This window comes from Artemia franciscana, chromosome 6, assembly GCF_032884065.1.
Source record: "Artemia franciscana chromosome 6, ASM3288406v1, whole genome shotgun sequence".
Taxonomy (NCBI): domain Eukaryota; kingdom Metazoa; phylum Arthropoda; class Branchiopoda; order Anostraca; family Artemiidae; genus Artemia; species Artemia franciscana.
In genome coordinates, this window is record NC_088868.1 from 3,677,913 (window position 1) to 3,685,647 (window position 7,735).

The window sequence follows — 7,735 nt, forward strand, 5'->3', positions numbered from 1 at the left end:
TTAAGATCTGATCACCCACTCGTAAGTTATAAATGCCTAATTTTTTCTAATTTTTCCTCTCGCTTTAGCCCCCCCCCCATCAGATGGTCTAATCAGGGAAAACGACATTACCAAGTCAATTTGTGCAGCTCCCGGACACGCCTACAAATTCTCATTGTCCTAGCATGTCCAGAAGCACCAAACTCGCCAAAGCACTGAACCCCATCCCACCCTAACTCCCCCGAAGAGAGCTGATCCAGTAAGGTTACGTCAATCACGTATCTACGACATTTGCTTATTCTACCCACCAAGTTTCATCCCGATTTCTCTACTCAAAGCGTTTCCCAAGATGTCCGGTTTCCCCCTCCAACTCCCCCCAATGTCAACAGATCTGGTCGGGATTTGAAATAAGAGCTCTGAGACATGAGTTCGAAAATAGTGACGAAGACCACACTGCCTTTCCATAACAAACAAATACAACGTAGAGACAATAGGGAAAATTTTTTCAAGACAATGGAAATTATTTATGTAGATATTTCGGCCCTATGTCCAAGGGCCGTCTTCAGTACAATACAAGAATAAGAGAGAAACTATATATATATATATAAAAGAACTTATATCAAATTGTGAGAATTAAAACTGATTAGTTAAAAACACTTATTAAAACATTTTTTTTTTAAATATAGCCCTAGCATCCTTACTTCAGCGAAGTTCAACCAGGACTGGCGAAAAGAATGAAACGAAGAAATATAAACTCATTCAAACTAAAGAGAACAAAATGATTAGAGGCAATTTCTTAAGGCTAATCTTGCTTGTTTAGCAGCCTGTCTCAAAGGCCTTTTCGTAGTTGGTTCAGTACTATTATAAATTGGTTTAGTAAAATATTTTGTTAGATCATTTTTAATTAAATTTGAGTATAAAGAATTTAGTGAGTATTCCCCCAAGTCCCTGTTCAAAGAAATATTTTTATTTATTTTGAGATTAATTTCAATTGATTCTCGAACCACCTGTTTTATTCCCAAATCATTACTAATGAGTGAAGAGTTTTCAAAAAGTATCATGTGGGACGGATTATTAAATATATGCCAACCTAGAGCAGAATCAAAGGAGTTGTTGGAATTATTTGAAATTAATTCCTTGTCTATGTCTTTTTTATACTGTTGTAACCTTTTGTCTAGATTCTGATGGGTCCTGCCGACATAGTAATTTCCGCAATCACAGGGTATTTGATAGATCCCTCTTTGGCGAGTAACTGGGGTCTTATCTTTACCCGAATTTAAGAAATTGATGATTTTAAAATTATTAGTAAAAACTACGTACAGATTATTTTTTGTGCAAATATTTTTTAATTTTGTTGTAATCTTTGGGATATACGGAAGATAGACAATATTTGAGGGCTTATCAGTAGCCTCACATTGTGAAGTATCTTCTTCGATTTTACAAGAATGTCTTTTTATTCTACGGCTAATTATTTTATTTACAAAAGGAATGGGGTATCCATTACCAAAAAGAATATCTCTGATAAAATTTATTTCTGCATTTATATATGAATGGGAGCAAATAGTTAGGGCACGATCAATTAGGGAAGTTACAACTGCTCTTTTAACTTGTGGGGGGTGATTTGAATTAAAATAAAGATATCTATTGTTTTGTGTTGGCTTTCGATATATAGTAAAATCCAGTTCATCAGCATTACGAATAATTGATACATCTAAAAACGGTAGTTTATTTTCAATTTCAACTTCAAGGGTGAACTGCAAATTTCGGTCATAAGTGTTAAGATGATCTAAGAAGCCCCGAAGTTCAGCTTCCCCATAATTACAAAGTGAAATTACGTCATCCATATAACGACCCCAATAGACATGTTTTAGAAAATAAGAATTAAATGCCCAATTCTCAAGATTCTCGACGTAAATATTTGCTAGTAGCCCGGATAAAGGTGCTCCCATGGGTAACCCATTTTTTGCTGATAAAAAGAATCGCGAAATTGAAAATACATAGAAAACTTATTACAAATTTTAACAAGAGTCATTAAAAATTCACAATCAATTCCTGTCGCTGAAGTCTCGATCAAGTGGTAATTTTCTTCTATTTTGTTTTTTAATAATTCCTCTGAAATAGTTACATCTATATTTGTATACATTGAAACAATGTCGAAACTACTAACTATTGTGTTTTCTGAAATACTTGTGTTGCTAAGTTTTTTAACCAAATATGCAGAGTTACGAATATAGGAATTTTGAGAATACAATAAAGGTTTGAAAGCTGTACAAAGCCATTTTCCAATATTAGCAGCGGGGGCTTTAGTACAAGCTACGATAGGTCTTAAGGGAATACCCTGTTTATGTATTTTTGGTAAACCGTAGAGTTTAGGACAGAAACTACCACGGGGAAAAAAATTATTGTATAGTTGTGGGGTGATTTTACCATTTTGTTTTAGCTGCTTTAATTCATTTATAATATTATTAGAGAACTGATCAGTAGGATCATGAGTTATTGTTTGATACGTAATTGTGTCATTTAAATGCGAAAGAATTTTGTTGTCATAGTCTGTCGTATTCATGACAACAAGTGAATTGCTTTTGTCTGCTTTAGTTATTATAATAGAAGGATCTTTTCGGAGATTAGATAGTATTTTTATGTCATGCAAATTTTCCGGTGTGGAATTGGTAGGAGGCTTAAACTTTTTTTGGCTGTTATAGAGGATATTTATAAGACCAGATCTAACTTCATCCGGGTTAGGGACAGAAGGATAGTGTTTATGCAAAGCGGACTCTAGAGAGGAAACTATATCTGCCACAGGAACCTGTTTCGGTAGAAAAGAAAATTTTGGACCTTTTTCTAGCGTTTCGATTTCCTGGGGTTCCAATGTTTTAGAAGAGAGGTTAACGATAGCAGGTCCAGGAGTGAATCTTGGAGAATAAATACGGTTTCTCATCGAAGATTCATTTCGTAAGCCTTCCAATTTTTTATAGAGGCGTTCCTTGGACAAGCGAAAATCGTGGCTAAACAAATTCCTTTCTAATCTAACAACTTGAGCAAAATCAACGGTGGAAAGGTTTTCCAGCAAAAAAGTTTCCAACGATTTTCTCTCTGAAGAAATTATATGTCGTTTCTGTTTTTTGTCCTTAATAATATGGACTAGGGTTTTTAACTGTAGTGTATGGGCAAATTGCGCTTCTTTCCGGGTATTTAAATGTAATTTATATCTTAAAGACTTGGGAATAAGGTTTTCATTTCTACAGGATTCTAGAAAATTTTGTTGATTGATAATATTAGCATGTTTTTTACCTAGACTAATAAAATAAAAGATATCATAGGCCAACTGCTCCCCATAAGCTAGACGAAAATAGCGACGAAGACCACACTGCCTTTCCATAACAAACAAATACAACGTAGAGACAATAGGGAAAAATGTCAAGATAGTGGAAATTATTTCTGTAGATATTTCGGCCCTATGTCCAAGGGCCGTCTTTAGCACAATACAAGAATAAGAGAGAAACTATATATATATATATATATATATATATATATATATATATATATATATATATATATATATATATATATATAGAACTTACATCAAAATGTGAGGATCAAAAACTGAATAATTTAAAACACTTTTTAAAACTTTTTTTAAAAATAGCCCTAGCATCCTTACTTCAACGAAGTTCAACCAGGACTGGCGAAAAGAATGAAATGAGAATATAAGTTCATTCAAATTGAAGAGAATAAAATGATTAGATGCAATTTCTTAAAGCTTATCTTGCTTGTTTAGCAGCCTGTCTCAAAGGCCTTTTCGTAGTTGGTTCAGTACTATTATAAATCGGTTTAGTAAAATATTTTGTTAGATCATTTTTAATTAAATTTGAGTATAAAGAATTTAGTAAGTATTCCCCCAAGTCCCTGTTCAAAGAAATATTATTATTTATTTTGAGATTAATTTCGATTGATTCTCGAACCACCTGTTTTATTCCCAAATCATTACTAATGAGTGAAGAGTTTTCAAAATGTATCATGTGGGACGGATTATTAAATATATGCCAACCTAAAGCAGAATCAAAGGAGTTGTTGGAACTATTTGAAATTAAGGCCTTGTTTATGTCATTCTTATGCTGTTGTAACCGTTTGTCTAGATTCTGATGGGTCCTGCCGACATAGTATTTTCCGCAATCACATGGTATTTGATAGACCCCTCTTTGGCGAGTAACTGGGGTCTTATCTTTACCCGAATTTAAGAAATTGATGATTTTAGAATTATTAGTAAAAACTACGTACAGATTATTTTTTGTGCAAATATTTTTTTATTTTGTTGTGATCTTCGGGATATACGGAAGATAGACAATTGTATTCTCAAAATTCCTATATTCGTAACTCTGCAGATTTGGTTAAATAACTTAGCAACACAAGTATTTCAGAAAACACAATAGTTAGTAGTTTCGATATTGTTTCAATGTATACAAATATAGATGTAACTATTTCAGAGGAATTATTAAAAAACAAAATAGAAGAAAATTACCACTTGATCGAGACTTCAGCGACAGGAATTGATTGTGAAGTTTTAATGACTCTTGTTAAAATTTGTAATAAGTTTTCTATGTATTTTCAATTTCGCGATTCTTTTTATCAGCAAAAAAATGGGTTACCCATGGGAGCACCTTTATCCGGGCTACTAGCAAATATTTACGTCGAGAATCTTGAGAGTTGGGCATTGAATTCTTATTTTTTAAAACATGTCTATTGGGGTCGTTACATGGATGACGTAATTTCACTTTGGAATTATGGGGAAGCTGAGCTTCGGGGCTTCTTAGATCATCTTAACACTTATGACCGAAATTTGCAGTTCACCCTAGAAGTTGAAATTGAAAATAAACTTCCGTTTTTAGATGTATTAATTATTCGCAATGCTGATCAACTGGATTTTACTATATATCGAAAGCCAACACAAAACAATAGATTTCTTCACTTTAATTCAAATCACCCCCCACAAGTTAAAAGAGCAGTTGTAACTTCCCTCATTGATCGTGTCCTGAATATTTGCTCCAATTCATATTTAATTGCAGAAATAAACTTTATCAGAGATATTCTTTTTGGTAATGGATACCCCATTCCTTTTGTCAATAAAATAATTATCCGTAGAATAAAAAGACATTCTTGTAAAATCGAAGAAGATACTTCACAATGTGAGGCTACTGATAAGCCCTCAAATATTGTCTATCTTCCGTATATCCCAAAGATCACAACAAAATTAAAAAATATTTGCACAAAAAATAATCTGTACGTAGTTTTTACTAATAATTTTAAAATCATCAATTTCTTAAATTCGGGTAAAGATAAGACCCCAGTTACTCTCCAAAGAGGGGTCTATCAAATACCATGTGATTGCGGAAAATACTATGTCGGCAGGACCCATCAGAATCTAGACAAACGGTTACAACAGCATAAAAATGACATAGACAAGGCCTTAATTTTAAATAGTTCCAATAACTCCTTTGATTCTGCTTTAGGTTGGCATATATTTAATAATCCGTCCCACATGATACATTTTGAAAACTCTTCACTCATTAGTAATGATTTGGGAATAAAACAGGTGGTTCGAGAATCAATCGAAATTAAGCTCAAAATAAATAATAATATTTCTTTGAACAGGGACTTGGGGGAATACTCACTAAATTCTTTATACTCAAATTTAATTAAAAATAATCTAACAAAATATTTTACTAAACCGATTTATAATAGTACTGAACCAACTACGAAAAGGCCTTTGAGACAAGCTGCTAAACAAGCAAGATTAGCTTTAAGAAATTGCATCTAATCATTTTATTCTCTTCAGTTTGATTGAGCTTATATTCTCATTTCATTCTTTTCGCCAGTCCTGGTTGAACTTCGTTGAAGTAAGGATGCTAGGGCTATTTTTAAAAAAAAGTTTTAAAAAGAGTTTTTAATTATTCAGTTTTTAATCCTCACAATTTGATGTAAGTTCTTTTATATATATATATATGTATATATATATATATATATATATATATATATATATATATATATATATATATATATATATATATATATATATATATATATATATATATATATATATATATATATATAGTTTCTCTCTTATTCTTGTATTGTGCTGAAGACGGCCCTTGGACATAGGGCCGAAATATCTACAGAAATAATTTCCACTGTCTTGAAATTTTCCCTATTGTCTCTACGTTGTATTTGTTTGTTATGGAAAGGCAGTGTGGTCTTCGTCGCTAAATTACTCCGTATATGAAAGGGGCTGTTCCCTCCCCAACACCCAACTCTTTACGTTAAAGTTTTTACTGTTTTAAAAAGTGGAGTCGAGAGAAAGAGGCAAACTGTAGTGTAAAGAGCGGAGCGTTGAGGAGGGAACAGTCCCTTTCATATACGGAGTAATTTCTCTTCGTTTTAAGTTTTAATGTCGCTCCTTTCTTTCAGTTAAAAACACTTGTTTTTTTATTTAAATTTTCAAAACCAGATAACTTATTGGCTATCGATGTTGTTAAATTGTTAAATTATACATTAGCTTGACTACAGGTAAAACTTAAGAAATAATTTTAGTGAATAAAAATCAAAATCTTCGTGCTATAACCTCGTAACTATAAAAAGCGCACAATCTCAGAATTATACGATCTGACAACATCAGCCTCTAAATTATGGATTTAGTTTTTCGCCTAAATAGTCAATAAAGTTTCTTGATAGTACTACTGTAGATAAATCTAACCATCCATTATCTAATACCCAGGGGTATAATTTTCTATGGAGCATGGAGGACAGCTACCCCCCCCCCGAGTTGGAATTTAGTTTCTTCCAAAATCTTATCAAAACCAAGATGAGCTTGTATAATTCAAGGATCCAGAGAAACGAGTCAGGTTTCTTTAGTTTAGTTTTGCCTTTATTTCTTGATAGTATATGGCTATATGGCTCATTTTTAGTTTTCCTTGTCACTTTCACTTAATTATGGAAAATTGACTCCATCTTTTCTCCCTCCCCATGGTTTTTCTTGATAGTATATGACTATATGGATCATTTTTACTTTTCCTTGTCACTTATTGACTCCATCTTTTCTCCCTCCCCATGGTTTTTACGAAATTATATCTCTGAATTGAATTTGAAACTTGTTTAGCTGTGCTTTTATTTATTGTCATAATCGAAGATAAAAGAAAAAATATTTTCAACTAAATGAAATGTTTGGAAAGAAAAGTTTTAGCTATATGCATATAAAGCTGTATGAAAAGTTTTAGCTAAATATTTATATATTCTTTACAGGGATATTTTTTTGACTTTGGAAGATTTATATAGGAAAATTAAATTAAAAATATATGAAATTCCTTTGGGAAAAATTTGGCATCGGATTTTTATTTAGTTACAGGTTAAATTTTGGTTTTAGTATATTGTTACTGTTACCAGTTTTTTCTCCCTGAAAAACTATTTTAGCGAGTATGATGATGATTATGATTTTATTAAGTGATTAAATCTTTACAAGTATTTCACTGCTAAATTTCTAAAAACTAACACTACAAAGGAAGAAAAAAAAAACAATAGAATAAATGAAACTAATAAGTGCTACAATCAAAGACAACAATCAGGTATAAATATCAAATATTAACATCAAACCAGTCTTCTAGTCGAATACAAAAATCTGTTCAAGCATTTCCTCAATACTTTATCAGAAATTACTGAGCCAGGACAAAATGGGAAATTAATTCCTAAAGAATGGAGTTCTAGTTCC